This window comes from Bos indicus x Bos taurus, chromosome 25, assembly GCF_003369695.1.
Source record: "Bos indicus x Bos taurus breed Angus x Brahman F1 hybrid chromosome 25, Bos_hybrid_MaternalHap_v2.0, whole genome shotgun sequence".
NCBI classification, from domain to species: Eukaryota; Metazoa; Chordata; class Mammalia; order Artiodactyla; family Bovidae; genus Bos; species Bos indicus x Bos taurus.
In genome coordinates this window covers 9,929,285-9,947,647 of record NC_040100.1, presented here as the reverse complement: position 1 = coordinate 9,947,647, position 18,363 = coordinate 9,929,285, and the positions used below count along the sequence as shown (strand labels likewise).

Genomic DNA, 18,363 nt, shown 5'->3' with positions numbered 1-18,363 from the left:
TGCAGCCCACCAGGCTCCTCCATCCATGGGATTTTCCAGGCAAGAGTACTGGAGTGGGGTGCCATTGCCTTCTCTGAATTAGAGCTCTACAACACACAAAAAGATCAATTCCAACTAAAGACATACATGTGAAAAGCAAAACTTTTTAAAGTTTACAGGAAAATATCTCTTATGACCTTGAGGTAAAAAAAAATTTCTTAGAAAAGACACAAAAAGGATGAACAACAACAAAAAAAGACTAATAAATTTACAGATTTTAATCAACAAAAGATACTATCAAATTGTTTTTTTAAAAATTCCACAGACTGAGAAGATACCTACTACCCAGTAAGGGATCACAATCGGGAAGAGGTTGAGTGGGAAAAACAAAGAAACTATTTCAAGAAGAAAAAGATGTATAACACAGTAGGGAAAAACAAAAGTCAACGAAGAGGCAATTCACATAAAAAAAAAAACCAAATTGACCAAAAAACATATAAACCAACCTCCCTAGTAATCAGGGAAAATGCATAATAAGACAACAATTAGGTATCATTTTACATTTATCAGCTAAGCAGAAGTTAAAGCCTGATAATACAATTTCTGATGAAGATGTAGAGGAATGAAATTCTCATACACTGTTGGTACAGTCAGTTGGTACAAGCCCTTGGAGAGCAATGTGAAGATGCTCATAGTCTTTGCTGCTGCTGCTGCTGCTAAGTCGCTTCAGTCGTGTCCGACTCTGTGCGACCCCATTAGAGGGCAGCCCACCAGGCTCCCCCATCCCTGGGATTCTCCAGGCAAGAACACTGGAGTGGGTTGCCATTTCCTTCTCCAATGCATGAAAGTGAAAAGTCAAAGTGAAGTCACTCAGTTGTGTCCGACTCCCAGCGACCCCATGGACTGCAGCCCACCAGGCTCCTCTGTCCATGGGATTTTCCAGGCAAGAGTAGTGGAGTGGGGTGCCATCATAGTCTTTATCCCTATTCAATTTACTCTTTTCAGTAAATATTCAAGAGAGAAATCTCTGCACCTGTGCTCCAGAATACATTTATAGGAGTCTAATTATTGTTACATCATTTAAAACAGAGGGAAGAAAAAACAGACACAAAGAAATGTCCATCAGAAGAAAAGAGACAACTTAAGATAGGATGCCTAATAGAGTTATCATGTAGCAGTTAAAATGAATGAACAAGAGCTACATGTATCCTTATTACATACATAGTGTCAACTTGTATAAAGCATTTGAGGGCAAGCCAAAAAAGCAAGCTGCAGAAGGATACATGCAGTATGATACTACTTACATAAAGGGCTTTTGGGTTCAATACTTCAGTCTAGTTTATCTGCATACAGTAAATTTTACTCTTCTTGGTGTACAGTTCTGCGAGTTATGGTAAATGCATACGGTGGAGTGGTCACTGTCACAATCATACTGTAGAACAGCTCTGTCACCTTCCAAAATTCCTTGGTGATACTTGGTAGGCACCAAATCCTTTACCCTACTCCCAACATTTGTAATCAAACAGTATGAAGCACTTTGACTTTGGTTTCATCCACTTAGCATAATGTGTGTGAGGTTCATTGATGTTACTGAGTGCTTCCACAGTTTGTTATTGCTGAATCGTATTCCACTGTATGGATGTACCAGTTTATTCATCCATTCCCCAATTACAGTGCATCTGGGTTTTTTCCAAGAAAGGAAAATTATGAATAAATCTGCTGTGAACATGGGAGAGCTGGTTTTTGTGGGAACACATGTTTTTCTTTCTCCTGGGTAGACAACTCAGAATGGGATTGCTGGATCACATGATGAATGCTGCTGCTGCTAAGTCGCCTCAGTCGTGTCTGACTCTGTGCGACCCCATAGACGGCAGCCCACCAGGCTCCCCCGTCCCTGGGATTCTCCAGGCAAGAACACTGGAGTGGGTTGCCATTTCCTTCTCCAAGGCATGAAAAGTGAAAAGTGAAAGTGAAGTCGCTCAGTCGTGTCCGACTCTTAGCGACCCCATGGACTGCAGCCTACCAGGCTCCTCCATCCATGGGATTTTCCAGGCAAGAGTACTGGAGTGGGGTGCCATCGCCTTCTCCAATGATGAGTGCATGTTTACTGTTATAAGAAACTGCCAAACCATTTTCCAAATATTCTGTACAATTTTGCACGTGTTCTAGTTGCTCTGCATCTTCACCAGCACTTGGTCTTGTCAAGATTGTTTGTTAAATCATTGTAACAGATGTCTAGTGGTATCTCATTTTGCTTTTTTTTTTTTTATCATTTATTTGGCTGTCCTGGGTCTTAGTTGTGGCACACGGGATCTTCACCGCGTCATGCAGGATCTTTCATGGTGTTGCACAGATTCTCCAGTTGTGCTGCATGGCCTTCAGTAGTTGCGGTGTAGAGGCTTAGCTCTGAGGCATGTGGGACCTTAGTTGCCTAGCCAGGGATCGAACCTGTATCGTCTGCACTGCAAGACAGATTCTTTTTTTTTTTTCCACCTGACAGGAGAGGCATTTGTTCAGTACATCATCACAAACCAGAATAATACAATAGCAGTTCCAATAAAAGGTTTCACATATTTATTTCTGAGCCAAATGGACCACTAGTCAGGAAACACCATGAGCCAAACATTCCATTTCTCCCATGAGCTATTCAGACAGTAGTGATGCTCTCAGCACTGTGATTCGGTTAAGATGCAAGTGACCTTGACGGAGCATAAATGTGCCACTTCACATGTGAGGCTCCCTATAGACCCAGCTTGATTCTTCTCCAATGTCTGCCTTCTCTTAGAGCTGTACCTGATTTTATTATCAGTTTTCATTCGAGTCCATTGGGGAATGGGGTGATTCTGCCTTTGTTTCTTGGCCAGGAATCACTTGATACTGACAGTCTCGTGAGAGGACTTGCCGAGGAGCAAATTCAACCCCACATAGGATGGCGGAGAAGAGAAAAGGCAGCTTCTTAACCACTGGACCACCAGGGAAGTCCCTCTCATTTTGGTTTTCATTTTGCATTTCTCTAGTAGCTCATGATGCTCAATATCCTTTCAGTGCTCATTTGCCATCCACGTATCTTCTTGTCTGCAGGGCTGATTCAATTTTTTGGACCATTTTTAATTGGGTCCTTTGTTTGCTTATTATGAAGTTTTCAGGATGCTTTATATTCTGGATACAAGTTCTTTATCACATGTGTTTTATAAATATTTTCCCCCAGGCTGTAGCTTGTCTTTTCATTTTCGTAAGAATGTCTTTTCAAAATCAGATGTTTTTAATTTCGATGAAATCTAATTTACCATATTTTTCTTTTATAGCTCATGGATAAAGAAGCTATAACTAAGGAAAATTTTGCCTAACCTGAAGTCACAATGATTTTCTCCTATGTTTCCTTCTGGGGAGTATTTTAAGTTTTGCTTTTAGGTCTCTGATCCATTTTGAGTTGATTTTTGTATAAGTTGTGAGGTATGGGTAATCAAGGCTTTTTTTTTTTTTTCTTTTGCTTGCTTTTTCTCATATGGCTGTCTAGTTGTTCCAGCACCATTTGTTGAAATTATTATTCTCTCTCCATTGAATTGCCATTGCAGCTTTGTTAAAAATCAACTGGCCATATATGCATGAGTCTGTTTCCAGTCTGTAATGTTTCAAAAACACGAAAAACAGGATTCAATTTTTTTTTTTTTTCAAAATATTTCAGCCATTCTAGTGGATGTGTAGTTGTCACTGGTAAGGTTCCCCTGGAAACAGAGAGGAGTTTAGCACCCAGGATGTTTATTAAGAAGTGCTCTTGAGATCAACACTTGTGGTCAGGAAGGAAGCAGGTGCAAGCAGAGGGAGAAAGTGAGCCTCCACTGAATCCAGTTCGGTTCAGTTCAGTTCAGTTGCTCAGTCGTGTCCGACCCTTTGCGACCCCATGGACTGTAGCCCGCCAGGCTCCTCCGTCCATGGGATTCTCCAGGCAAGAATACTGGAGTGGGTTGCCATTTCCTTCTCCAGGGGATCTTCTCAACCTAGGGATCAAACCCAGGTCTCCCGCACTGCAGGCAGACGCTTTAACCTCTGAGCTACCAGGGAAGCCCAATCTGATTCCACTGAATCCAGGGGGTGCATCAAAGCTGGAATGACCCAAGTTGGCCACAAGGACTGCTGGGGCCGCAAATCTGTGGGAGGTGGTCTGAGAGATGCACTTTTGCATTCTATCACAGTAGGGGTATGCTTGGTTTGCTTTTGTTGTTGCTGTTTTGTCGGGGGCGGGGGGGATTGTTTCACTGTGCTACGTGGCTTATAGAATCTTAGTTCCCTGACCAGGGATTGAACCCACACCCCTGGCAGTGAAAGCACAGTATCCTAACCACTGGAACGCCAGCTTGGGATTTTTATTTGCATCTCCTAGCTACAAATGAGGTTGAGTGCCTTTCATATGTTTATTAGCCATCTGAACATACATCTTTTTTGAGGGTCGTCTGTAAAGAGGGTGATAAAGTGGCTTAGGGCCTTAGGGAGACACAAGGGGCCCCTGTGAAGCACCAGCCTCTGCACATAACACAGAGAAGCAGTCCCCAGGGAAGTGGAGAGGCAGACAGATGTGGGTCCAAATCTCAGTCTCCCATTTCCCAGCTGTACCACCTGAGGAGAGTGATTCAACTTCTCTGAGCCTCATAAAATAACTGAGATTGTGATTAGGAGTGGAGGATAAGAAGGAAGTGGAGGAGATGTCTTGGTTTTAATCTAAACTCTGGCCCTCCAGGATTTAAGGACTACCAGTTCCCTGATAGCTCAGTTGGTAAAGAATCTGTCTGCAATGCAGGAGACCTAGGTTTGATCCCTGGGTTGGGAAGATCCCCTGGACAAGGGAAAGGCTACCCATGCCAGTATTCTGGCCTGGATAATTCCATGGACTGTATAGTCCATGGGGTCGCAAAGAGCTGGACATGACTGAGCGACTTTCACTTTCAGTCAATTCCAGAGGGCCAGTTGCCCCCATGGGTCAGTCTTTGAGAGGACCCAAGAGTTTCCGAGGAAGAGGCTCAACCTGAGGAAAGGGAAATGTAATTCCCGAGTGGGTAGAGCCAGATCAGTCCTTCAGGTTGGTGCTGGGCTCAGCCCCATGGCTCCAGGTCTGAGTCCCAGGGAAAGAGAATACTGGAAACTGGAGAAACCCTGTGTCTGTTGTCTACAGCAGTGCAACAAACCATGTCAGACTTGGTGGCTTCAAACAACACTTATTCTACTTATGAATCCATAGTCTGGGCAAGGCTCAGTGGCAACAGCTCATCTCTGCTCCAGGTGGCATGGGCTAGGATGGCTGACTAAGGCTGGACCATCCACTTTTTTAAAATAGCACCATTCACCTGGCTGGAAGGTGGATACAATTTGGGCTTCCTCACAGCATAGTGGCTAGGTCCCATGAGCAAGCATCCCAAGCAAGCTAGCTGAAGCTACATCACTCTTTATGACCCTCTGTGTTTTCAGCCATAGTCACAAATCCATCCTGATCCAAGAAGAAGGGGTGTCAGAGTCCCATTGTACGAAGACCATGTGAAGATGGGGAGTCATCGTTGGTAATTTTGGGGGGAATACAGTCTGCACAGTACTAAGAGATAACAGCATATTTTGTAGCTGTGTGACCATGAAACGGCAAGCCTGGAAGGGATAGGAAAGTCATCTTAGGGTGATGGGGGCAGCTTAAAGGGGTGTTCCAAGCCAGCCTTCATCCCAGAGAGGTCTTCAGCTTTCCGAGGAGTGAGGACCACAGCGATGGGAGAAGACAGCAGAAACATTGAAAGCAACCATCCCAGCTTGAAAATCAATCACAGGAGGAGGAGAATGGCAATAAAATGTAGCAGAAAAATGTTTGTGAGCACCAGTGAGACACCCACTGGGGCTCCTGGAAATAAATAGCAGAAACTTTGAAAGGCAGAGAAGTCCCATTAGGAGAGGAAGGAAATAAGTCGAAGGAATACTTTTTTAAAAAGATTTATTTATTTATTTGGCTGCACTGGGTCTTAGTTGAGGGAGGAGAAGACGTCGATAGGAGTCATTCTGGGGTCAGGATCCAAGGCGACAAGAGCCAGTCAGGAATCTGCCTGAGATGAAGCCAACAGTGCAAGTCCTGGCTGGTCCCTCCAGGCCAGAGCAGGAACAGAGGACAAATGCCAGAATCCTGCCATAAGGGGATGTGGGGTTGGGCCAGGGAAGGTCACTGAGGCAGTGGAGGAAGGAAGGGTAAGCCAGTGATCTGTACTGACCTGTGAGCAAATTAGAAAACACACCCCTTTCTCAAGATGCTTTACTTCCATCCTTGGAAAAGTATCATAATATACTGATATTTTGTGTGTGTGTGTGTGTGTGTGTGTGTGTACACGCACATGCAACACACACATGCTCAGTTGGGTCCAATTCTCTGCAACCCCACGGACTGTAGCCTGACAGTTTCCTCTGTCCATGGGACTTATCAGGCAAGAACACTGGAGTGCATTGCCATGCCCTCATCCAGGGGATCTTCCCTGCATCTCCTATATTGGCAGACGGATTTGCTACCACTGAGACACCCAGGAAGCCCATACTGATATTGTTAGAGAAAGCAACTTTATTGCTTTCAGGGGAGAGTATTATAATCAACACAAATCTAATGAGGCCCCTTCAATTTACCCAGAGCTTGCACCATCACATATGTCAGAATACTCTTGTCCAATAGGGGGTGTGAGCCAGGGGAGGGGAGGTCGAGAAGCTCCCAGGTCCAAATGGGAGGTTGAAGGAGGCTTGGGCAAGGTCCAGCTTGGGCTCCGATGCTGCCCATGGCTGGATTTTTACAGCCATTCGTCCATCATCTACTATCTGAGTGGGCTAGCTCCATCCATCATCTACTGTCTGAGTGGGCTAGCTCCAATTGAAATGGTCAGGATGAGGTGGGCAGAGAAGCAGGAGGTGAAGACCTTGAAGGCTGATTTACTGGGTGCTGACGGTAACTCCAGGGCAGAGCCATGGATGTGAATGTCCCCCATGACCAGGAGCAAGAACAACTTCCTCTGAGGTCTCAGAGCTCAGTCTCACTACCCTGTGACAATTGCTATGTATTGAGGATCTATCTAGTGACAGGCACTGCCCCCTTAGCCACATCATCCCTAATCCTTTCCACAACCCTGCCACGCCAGTGTCCTCACCCATCCTAAGTTTACAGAAGACGAAACCGAGGCTTCAAGAGAGTAAGTGACTTGCTTGGGGATGCAGAGGAAGGAAGCCAGCAGACTGGGATTTACTCCGGGCTGCCTGGGACTCCATGCCAGCTCCCGCCAGGAGACGGGCAGTTCCAGGCTGACAACACCCTGGGTGTACTTGGCCTCTTGAGCCGGGGTCCAGCTTTCTGTCTCCTCGGGCCTGACCCACTCACTCTGTGCGGGAGTTGAACAGTAAATTACAGGGCTTCATTATCTCATTTGAGGGTGGAATAAAACACTTTGGAAAGGCTGATGCATTAAGTGCAATCAAGTTCTGAAAGGTTCTTCATCGCTGGAAGGAATGGCCTCTGATAAATTACTCTCTTCACTGAGACGAGACTAATATCTCATGAGCAATCCCAGCAGTGTCCACTGCAGATGTTTCTGCATCTTCACAAAGGATGTTAGAAATCAGATTCCCTCCCAAGAGAGCAAATCGCCTTTGCGATGTGCAAAAAGACGCCCCAGGTACAGCTCCCTCTCCTGTCACCTGCTAGAAGGAATTCTGGAACTGCTCTGGATCAGAGGTCACCCAGGACCCCCAGGCCACCCCCACTGGTCAGTCACCACATGTGCATCCTGAGTCATTCCACAAGCCTTGAAGGAACACCACCCCGCGGAAGCCCACACATCATCCCAGAGTTCCTTAGTTCCACAGGACTCAGCTATGGCTCTCCCATACCAATGACTTAATGACCAATAGCTCACCACCTTCCTGGGAAGCAGCCATCCAGACACTTGCATTTTAGGGATCGTAAAACTGATGCACAGTCTACCCCAAGTCAAACCTTCAGAATCTCAGGCCCTGATGCTTTTCAAATCAGTTCCCAGGATATCAAAGAGCTGCAGTAAGGCCAGCCTTAAGCACAGCTGAAACAACCACATCAGCAAGTCACATCCCTCAGGCTCTCCATTGGTCAGGCCTGTACTTGGCACTTACACATACCATCCCACCTCCTTAAAACAACCCAGGTTACAGTTGAGGAAAATGAGGCACCAGGGTGTGAATGGTAGGGGTTTGGAGGCCCCTCAGCCTCTATCTTCCACCATGTCAATCTCTGGGTTCTTAGAGGCTATGCAGTCTCGTCCTCAGTCACAGGTTACATGAAAGAAAGACAGAGAAGAAAGAAGGTAGGAAGGAAAGAAAGGAGGAGGGAAGGAAGAAAGAAAAGGAGGGGGGGGTTGCTGAAAGAGCACAGGCTGAGAAGGAGAAGGAGAGGAGGCAGGAAGAGGGTATGGAAGGAAATAATACAAGACAGCGCGTGAGAGAAAGACTCCTTGCCACAGTAAAGAGGATATGGCTTCTCCTGTCACTTCGGAGCCCAAGGTTCAGTCACCGACTCAAACAATCGGCATTCCTTAAGCAGCATGATGCGCTCAGCCCTGGTGCAGGCCCACGGGAGATCCAAGAAAAGCTGTGTCCACAGTCGGCTCCTCCTGACCTTCCCCTAGCCTCAGTCTCCCCATCTGCAAAACGAGCATGTGAATCCCTACCTGTTCTGGGAATCAGCTTCAGCGAGCACACACACGCACCGAGGGGAAGCCCTAGACACGTCCATTTCCCTCCTTTCCTCCATCACTGAGGGGAGCCACAGCCAGGAGGGAGTAGATTGGAAACTACAGAGGGGAGCTGCCCTTGGCTGCACTCTGAGGCCAGAGTGCCAATATGCCCATCCACACACTCATTCATTCATTCAACAAATATTTGATGAATGAGTATCTACCAAGTGCCAGGAGCAGTGCTGGATGTTTTCCCAAAGGATGTTCTTTCCTTTCATCCCTGCATGAGCATGCTCTGTGAGAAAGGCACCATCGTGCCCATTTTATAGATGAGGAAACCAAAGCAGAGAAAGATGCAATCTGCACAGCACGGAATGTGATAGAGGCCAAACTCAGACCAGGCCTGGTTCTCAAGGATGCAGTGATGGTTGGCTGGCTGGTTTCCCACACCCCACACTCTCTCCCTCTGTGGGGCCAAGTGATGCCTGGCGTCTGTGTCTAAGTGTGGATTTGCAGCAGAGAGGCCGGCACCTGGTCTCTGGGGGATCCTGGCAAGGCTGGGCAGGCCTGGGAGCATGAAGGAAGAAGAGCCTGTGCCTGAGATGAGGATAATGGCTGATGGGGACTAAGCTGTGACAGTTCACATATGAACTCAGTCCACCGCACTCGGGACCAATAATCCTTTCTCTTCCCTGGTGGCTCAGCCGGTAAAGAATCCACCTCAATGTGAGACCTGGGTTTAATCCCTGGGTTAGGAAGATCCCCTGGAGGAGGTTGTGACAACCTACTCCAGTATTCTTGCCTGGAGAATCTCCATGGACAGAGAAGCCTGGTGGGCTACAGTCCATGGGATCGCAAAGAGTCGGAAATAACTGAGCAGCTAAGCACACAATCCTTTTCCGTGGGGGTGAAGGCGAGCATGTGGGAAGGGACTCTCCAGCAAGGAATCAGAGAAGTCTCTTCTTCCTGCAGCTTTGTGGTGAAGTGCGGAAAAAGGAGGTGGTGGAGGCCTGGGCTCCCTCGGAAAGATATCCATTTCATCAGGCTCCTCCCCTGCTCAAGAACCTTCAATGACTCCCCATGGTCCTTGGTATTGTTTGCCAAACCCAGGGAAGGAGATTCAAGGTCCGCTCACCTGGGGACTAGGGAAGGATCCAGAAAGAACCAAAGCCCCAGAAAAAGATGCCCCCTTAGTTCTCCTGGCCCTCCCCTCCCTCTCTTCTTTTTCTATTTCTATGCCATCTGAGCAGCTCGTGCTGGTAAAGACCATGCTAGGCCTTAGCCAGGCAGAGTGAGAATTCCTGCCTGTCCTGGGGCATTGTTTTCTTTGGGCCAGAGAAACCCCAGTCTTAAGAAAAAAGGGGTTGCTGGCATCTATATTCCCACACCACATCCCACCACAGCAGGGAGACTGGGACCAGGAAAGCTGACAAAGGACAGGGGCCCAGGCTTCCTAGGCAGGGCATGGCCTGGGCCTGGGTATCTTTACCAAGTGCCCCAGTGATTCTGACACCAACCACAGTTTGAGAGCCACTACTCAAGGGCAGGGCTAGATAAAAATATAATGCAAGCCATATGTGACTTTTAAAAAGTGAAGAAGAAACAGATGGAATTTTAATATATATTCTATTTAACCCAACATCCCAAATATTATCATTTCAATGTGTAATCAATATAAGAAATTATTAAGGAGATTTATTTTTTCTATACCAAGTCTTTGAAAGCTAGGGTACATTTGACATTTATGGCACATCTCCATCCAGCTGCTAAATTCTCATCCACGATACTCAAGCTGTATTTGGATTTCACAGATGTCCATAACCAAGCTGTTTCAAAGCAGTATCACCAATTCATCCTTGCTTACTCAAGTCCTGGTTTTCTGTTTTTCTTTTGGCCATGCTGCATGACATGTGGGATCTTAGTTCTCGGACCAAGAATTGAACCTGTACCCTCTGCAGTGGAAGATCAGAGTCTTAACCACTGGACTGCCAGGGAAGTCCACAAGTCCTGGTTTTAAAACTCAGAGTTCCACAACCTGAAAGCCCAGTTTCAGGAAAACCAGAACAGCTGGGCAGCCTCTTCCAAACATACGTGAATGTTTTCCAATAACTAAATCATTTTTAAACTTTAAATTAATTAAAATGAAGTAGAATTAAAGCTGCCATGTCTCATGGCACTAGCTCCAGTTTCAAGTATTCAATAGCCATGTACGGCCAATGTCTACCATACTGGAGAGGATGGGTCTATGAGACAGAAAGCCTCTTTCCCTTCCCATAAGACCAACTATGGAGGATCAGAGCTCAGTTTTCTCAGGAGAGCCATGGTCCCTAAAAGACTTACAGGTGGGAGGCCCACATCATAGAACATCTATTAGGCAACACAAGGAGGATACGATGGACATTAGGAAGCCATTGGAACAATCTAGGACATGGGAACATGATGGTCAAGGTGAAGAGACAGCTGGATCACAGAGGTGTGCAGTAAATAAAATCAAGACCTGTTTTAGATGGTGGGGGCCGGGGGGGGGGGGCGCCATGGGGAAGCAAGAGGGACCAATCCAGGATAATTCCCTGGTCAGCTCCTCCCCCATCCACCATCACCACCAGCAACCAGACTGATTCTAGAATATTCCAATAATCTACTGCTATTAAATATAGTGGTTTAGAACAACTATAATTATCTAATTATTGCCTTTCGTGGTCCGAGACGGGGATCAGGCTCAGCTAAGTGGTTCTTGCTCAGCGTCTCTCATTTGTCTCCAGTGAAGCCTTCCTCCCCAGGTCTGGGGGCTGTCAGATCTGCCCTGAGGTTTCTGTCTCCCACTGGGGCTGTTGGCTGGAACACTGTGTTGTGCTTGGTCGCTCAGCTGTGTCTGACTCTTTGCAACTCTGTGGACGGTAGCCCACCACGCTCCTCTGTCCGTGGGATTTTTCACGTGAGAACACTGAAGTGGGTTGCCATCCCCTCCTCCAGGAGATCTTCCAACACGGGGGTCAAACCCGTGTCTCCTGCGTCTCCTGCATTGCCGGTGGATTCTTTACTCGCTGAGCCATTGGGGAAGTTGGAACACTGCTATGGGCCGAAGCGTGTCCACCATGCCTCACAATTCATATGTGGAAGTCAACCCCAACTACTTTAGAACATGACTGTATTCGGAGAAAGGGTCTTTAAAGAGGTAATTAAGTTAAAACAAGGTCATTAGGGTGGGCTCTAGTCAATATCATCAGTGTCCTCATAAGAGCAGGAGACTGGAAGGAAAACCACACGAGGACACTGGGGAGAAGGTGGCCATCTACAAACCAAGGAGAAAAGCTTCAGAAGAAACGTACCCTGGGTCTTGAGCTTCCAGAGCCCAGAATGGTGAAACAACACACTTCTGTTGTTTAAGGCCCCCAGTCTGCATTCTGCAGACCTAACAAACCAGTACAAATTTCCACCTGCGATCCGCCCACGGAGCCTGTGCGTCTTCACAGCATGGCATATGGCTTCAGAGAGGAGTGTCCCAAGGGGACCAGGTGCACACAGAATGACCAGGTATGACCCAGTTTTAGAAGCCACAGATTCAAGACAAGGGAACACTGACCCACTGCCTAATGAGACGATGATCAATGTCATGTTGCCAGGAGAGCATGCAGAATAAAAGATCTTGTGACCATCTTGGAAAACACAACCTGCCAGATCAGGCTGGTAACCCCAGGGATTGGCAACAATGTCATCAGCCGAGACAGAGATTACAGGAGGAAGAGGAGAAGGTCTGGGATGGGTTAGATCAGCGGTCCCCAACCTTTTTGGCACCAGGGACTGGTTTCATGGAAGACAATTTTTCCATGGACTAGGGCGCGGTGGCGGGGTTGGTGGTTTTGGGATGATTCAAGCACATTATACTTACTTTGCACTTTATTTCTATTATTTATTACATCAGCTCTACCTCAGATCGTAAGACATTAGACCCAGAGGTTGGAGGTACCTGGGTTAGAGGATGAGGGAAGGCATGAAGAGGGTGAGCTGCCCAAGCCTGTGACCATTTAGGTGCACGTAACCAACCACCAGGCTTCCCTGGTGGCACGGTGGTAAAGAACCCGCTTGCCAGTGCAGGAGACACAAGAAACTTAGGGTCAATCTCTGGCTTGGGAGGATCCCCTGGAGAAGGAAATGGCAACCCATTCCAGTATTCTTGCCTGGGAAATCCCATGGACAGAGGAGCCTAGTGGGCTACAGACCAGGGGGTCACAAGAGTCAGACATGTCTGAGCACTCATACACACACATCCCCAACCATCAGAAAGTTAGATATGTGAATGGGGGCTTCAGGAACATGTTCTGGGTTAGAACTGTCAATTTAGGGGCTCTCAACATATCAGACTTAAATTGAAGAAAGTAGGGAAAACCACTAGACCATTCAGGTATGACCTAAATCAAATCCCTTATGATTATACAGTGGAAGTGAGAAATACATTTAAGGGTCTAGATCTGATAAGATAGAGTGCATGATGAACTATGGAATGAGATTCATGACATTGTACAGGAGACAGGGATCAAGACCATCTCCATGGAAAAGAAATGCAAAAAAGCAAAATGGCTGTCTGGGGAGGCCTTACAAATAGCTGTGAAAAGAAGAGAAGCGAAAAGCAAAGGAGAAAAGGAAAGATATAAACATCTGAATGCAGAGTTCTAAAGAATAGCAAGAAGAGATAAGAAAGCCTTCCTCAGCGATCAATGCAAAGAAATAGGGGAAACAACAGAATGGGAAAGACTAGAGATCTCTTCAAGAAAATCAGAGATACCAAAGGAACATTTCATGCAAAGATGGGCTCGATAAAGGACAGAAATGGTATGGACCTAACAGAAGCAGAAGACATTAAGAAGAGGTGACAAGAATACACAGAAGAACTATACAAAAAAGATCTTCACGACCCAGATAATCACGATGGTGTGATCACTGACCTAGAGCCAGACATCCTGGAATGTGAAGTCAAGTGGGCCTTAGAAAGCATCACTATGAACAAAGCTAGTGGAGGTGATGGAATTCCAGTGGAGCCATTTCAAATCCTGAAAGATGATGCTGTGAAAGTACTGCACTCGATATGCCAGCAAATCTGGAAAACTCAGCAGTGGCCACAGGACTGGAAAAGGTCAGTTTTCATTCCAATCCCAAAGAAAGGCAATGCCAAAGAATGCTCAAACTACTACACAATTGCACTCATCTCCACGCTAGTAAAGTAATGCTCAAAATTCTCCAAGCCAGGCTTCAGCAATATGTGAACCGTGAACTTCCTGATGTTCAAGCTGCTTTTAGAAAAGGCAGAGGAACCAGAGATCAAATTGCCAACATCCACTGGATCATGGAAAAAGCAAGAGAGTTCCAGAAAAACATCTATTTCTGCTTTATTGACTATGCCAAAGCCTTTGACTGTGTGGATCACAATAAACTGTGGAAAATTCTGAAAGAGATGGGAATACCAGACCACATGATCTGCCTCTTGAGAAATCTGTATGCAGGTCAGGAAGTAACATTTAGAACTGGACATGGAACAACAGACTGGTTTCAAATAGGAAAAGGAGTACGTCAAGGCTGTATATTGTCACCTTGCTTATTTAACTTATATGCAGAGTACATCATGAGAAACGCTGGACTGGAAGAAGCACAAGCTGGAATCAGGACTGCCGGGAGAAATATCAATAACCTCAGATATGCAGATGACACCACCCTTATGGCAGAAAGTGAAGAGGATCTAAAAAGCCTCTTGATGAAGGTGAAAGAGGAGAGTGAAAAAGTTGGCTTAAAGCTCAACATTCAGAAAACAAAGATTATGGCATCCGGTCCCATCACTTCATGGGAAATAGATGGGGAAACAGTAGAAACAGTGGCAGACTTTATTTTGGCGGCTCCAAAATCACTGCAGATGGTGACTGCAGCCATGAAATTAAAAGACGCTTACTCCTTGGAAGGAAAGTTATGAACAACCTAGATAGCATATTCAAAAGCAGAGGCATTACTTTGCCAACAAAGGTTCGTCTAGTCAAGGCTATGGTTTTTCCTGTGGTCATGTATGGATGTGAAAGTTGGACGGTGAAGAAGGCTGAGCACCGAAGAACTGATGCTTTTGAACTGTGGTGTTGGAGAAGACTCTTGACAGTCCCTTGGGCTGCAAGGAGATCCCACCAGTCCATTCTGAAGGAGATCAGCCCTGGGATTTCTTTGGAAGGAATGATGCTAAAGCTGAAACTCCAGTACTTTGGCCACCTCATGCGAAGAGTTGACTCATTGGAAAAGACTGTGATGCTGGGAGGGACTGGGGGCAGGAGGAGAAGGGGAGGACAGAGGATGAGATGGCTGGATGGCATCACCGACTCAATGGACGTGAGTTTAAGTGAACTCCGGGAGTTGGTGATGGACAGGGAGGCCTGGCGTGCCTCCCTGGGGTCGCAGAGTCGGACACGACTGAGCAACTGAACTGAACTGAACTGAACATATCAGACGTCAGAGGCTGAGTCCACCCACAGAGTGAAAGAAGATAAGGGGTGAGGGAAAATATCAGCTATTTATTTCTGCACAATAAACCATTCCAAATATTAGTGGCTAAAAATAACTACAGTGGACCCTTGAACAAGGTGGGGATTAGGAATGCTGATCCTCCATCAGTTGAAAATCTGCTTATAATTTTTTTTAATATTTATTTTTATTTATTTGACTGCATCAGGTCTAGTGGCACAATGAAGTATCTTTCCTTGAGGCCCCTGGGCTCAGTAGATGCAGTGTGCAGGCTTAGTCGCTCCACAGCATGTGGGATCTTACTAACAGTTCCCCAACCAGGGATTGAACCCACATCTCCTGCAAGGCAGATTCTTAGGGAACTTTCTACTTATAAATGACCCACCATATATGTGGTTCCTCAGTATCCATGGCTCCATATCCACAGATTCAAACCACCATGGATCGTAAGGCACTGCATTATTCATTACTGAAAAAAACAATGTATAAACGGACCTGAGCAGTTTAAACCCAGCTGTTCAAGGGTCAGCTGTATTTATTACTGCTCCATAGATTGGTTGGGTAGTTCCTCTTATGGCTTCACCTGGCTCACTCATGTGGCTGCATGTGTCTGGATAGTGAGCTAGAAGGTCCCAGATCAGCTCACTGACGTGTCTGGTTGATGCCAGCTGTCAGCAGAGGATGGGGCTCAGCGGCGACAGCTGGAACACCTGGCCTCTCTTTCCATGTGAACTTGCACTTAGGCTTCTTCACAGCGTCATGGACTCAGGGGAGCAACCCAGAGGGCAAGCGTCAATGCACAGGAGTTACCAAGTGCGTGTACTACCAAGCTAAGACCTTATTGGCCAAAGAAAGTCACAAGGCCAAAATCAATGTGGTAAGCCACGAGACAAGATGTCACTGGCAGCCAGCGCTGTAAAAACACACTACAGGAAGGAACACCAGGTGGGCCTCCACATATTTTAGGATTGGGCGGGAAAGAAACCAAAGAGGGAAAAACCAGGAGAACCAAGAAAGAACCAGAAGGGTGCAAAGCTAAAGGAGCAAGAGAGAAGTGAATTCCACAAGCATGTGCAGAGCCAAGACAGGAATGACCTTGAGAGTGAATGTCTCACCCTAGCCCCAGCCTGAAACCATCCTCTCGATGTGACAACCTAGAGGTGTGCTGCTGCTGCTAAGTCGCTTCAGTCGTGTCCGACTCTGTGCGACCCCATAGACGGCAGCCCATCAGGCTCCCCCGTCCCTAGGATTCTCCAGGCAAGAACACTGGAGTGGGTTGCCATTTGGTCAGTTTCCTCAAATTCCCAACAATCATTTCAGGTGTCAGTGTCCCAAAACTTAAGCACCAAATACAGCTCAGTGAAAGCAATTCTGTAAATCCAACCAGTATGCTCTAAATTTTCAAACTTCACTACAGCCTGGCTTAATTCACTAGAAAGCCCAGGGTTTTCAAATGGTTTTTGACCCAAGTCACAGAGAAATACCTTTGCATCAAGATCCAGTGCATGTATGCTCACAGATGCACATCTAGGCCAGCGTGCACACATGTACACATGTGGCCAAGATGACAGTTTCCTGAAACATAGGAAAGATCACAGTAATAGACCACCTGTTCTATGTGCAAAGTTTTGTCTCATTTTCTATTCAATTTTCTTTTCGAATACTAGTCATGCCCTGCTAAATTGATTTCACCACCCACTCATGGATCATAAATTACAGATTAAAAAACACTGACCAAGGCCATCCAGAGCAGAAGTCTGAAAACTGACCAAATCCCGCCTTTGTTTGGTTTCACCTCTTGGGTTGCTTTCATTTGTTTTAAGAATTTTAGGCCTTCAGTCAAGCCTCCCTTCCGCTGTACCATTTCCCAACTGTCTGATAGCCAACTGCTTTATTCACCTTCACACTTGCCTGGCCCCTGAATGCATTTCTGTTTGGGCCTTCTAAGTCTCTCCGTGCTAAAGGAAGAGCTGTATACATTTATACATCCCATGAATATTGAATACATGTCTCTCACCTGCCAGCCACATTTCAGGCACTGGGAATACAGCAAGAGGACAAAACCCACTGCCTTCACAGAGCTGAGATTCTAGAAGAGGGAGACAGACAACCAAAACAAAAAAGAATATTCTTCATTAGATGCAGATAAATTCTTGAGTGAAAGTAAAGTGGGAATGGGGTCAAGATGCTTTAAGAGCCACCAGATTGCAGGCTTCGAGCCCCTTTGTGGAAACAAGGTAGCCCATCTGTCCCCCCACCTCAGAGAGGTGGGTTGAGGAATGGAGGTAGGGGATGGTCAGAATCTTCCCCAAAAAGAAAGTTCCCAGACAGCCCCAGCAGGTAAACCTAATCCATCATGCCCCCAAAATACTCTGCCCAAGAGCAAAGCACCAGTAACTTTAACCTAGAAAATTTCAAAATTCCAATAAGCCATTAAGGGGGAGCCGTGGCAGGACATTAGTCGCGGACATGCCGGCCCTGGGGTGGGAAGCCCTTGGGGGTGTATTTCAGACTTTTCCCTCATTCGCAGCCCCCTCACCCTCTGTCCCGCAGGATAAACGGCCACCTCATTAGTTCTGCACACATGACCCTCTCGACCTGGCTCCTGGTGACTGCGCCTGCCTTATCTCTGGCCTCTTCTCCCTCACATTTTCCGCTCCAGCAAAGCCAAACACGGATCCGTGGGGGCTTTCACGCTTCTGTGCCTCTGGACACGCTGTTCCTTCTGCCTGGAAGGCCGCCGGCCGCCTCCATCCCCGCATGCCCCTGCCCCTCCTCAGCGAGCTCCAGTTCATCCTTCAGAACCCAGCCTGGATGTCCCCTCCTCCAGGAAACTCCCCTGAAGCCCCATCTCCGTCCTGAGCACACACCGCCCCCCGCCCCGCTTTATTTATTTTGCTTTGCTTCTCTGCACTGTAATTACCGGTTTCTCCAAATTTCTCCCCTCCCAAACTCGGGCCTCCTCAAGAGCGGGAGTTCTGTGGGCCACTCGCTTTGCACCCAAAAGCGACAAGTCCCGAGCTCGGAGGGACAGAGCTTCCACTCTGGCCCAAGCCGGCTCCAAAGGCCCCCGTTTCTGCCCTCCGCCTCCCCGTGAGCCCGCGGGGATCCGCGCTCCAGCATTTCCCACCCGCCCCTCAGGCCACCCCCAGCCCCGCCGCCTTCCCCAGCACCGGGCCGGCCCCTA

The 18,363-nt window shown here is 47.0% G+C and overlaps 1 long non-coding RNA gene across 3 annotated transcripts; it reads right to left on the bottom strand.

Moving 5' to 3' along the window:
- Positions 1-5,927: 5,927 nt before the first annotated feature.
- On the bottom strand, positions 5,928-18,351 carry LOC113883783. 3 transcript variants are annotated; one of them, XR_003508739.1, is made up of 4 exons: positions 18,100-18,351; positions 17,194-17,265; positions 16,661-16,751; positions 5,928-6,215 (listed from the first exon to the last, which is right to left on the bottom strand). It is a non-coding gene; the product is annotated as an uncharacterized LOC113883783 (long non-coding RNA). The 3 variants fall into 3 exon arrangements; XR_003508741.1 differs by having other exon boundaries at positions 17,716-18,295; XR_003508740.1 differs by lacking the exon at positions 5,928-6,215 and adding an exon at positions 10,365-11,976 and having other exon boundaries at positions 18,100-18,295.
- Between the last annotated feature and the right edge of the window lie 12 nt (positions 18,352-18,363).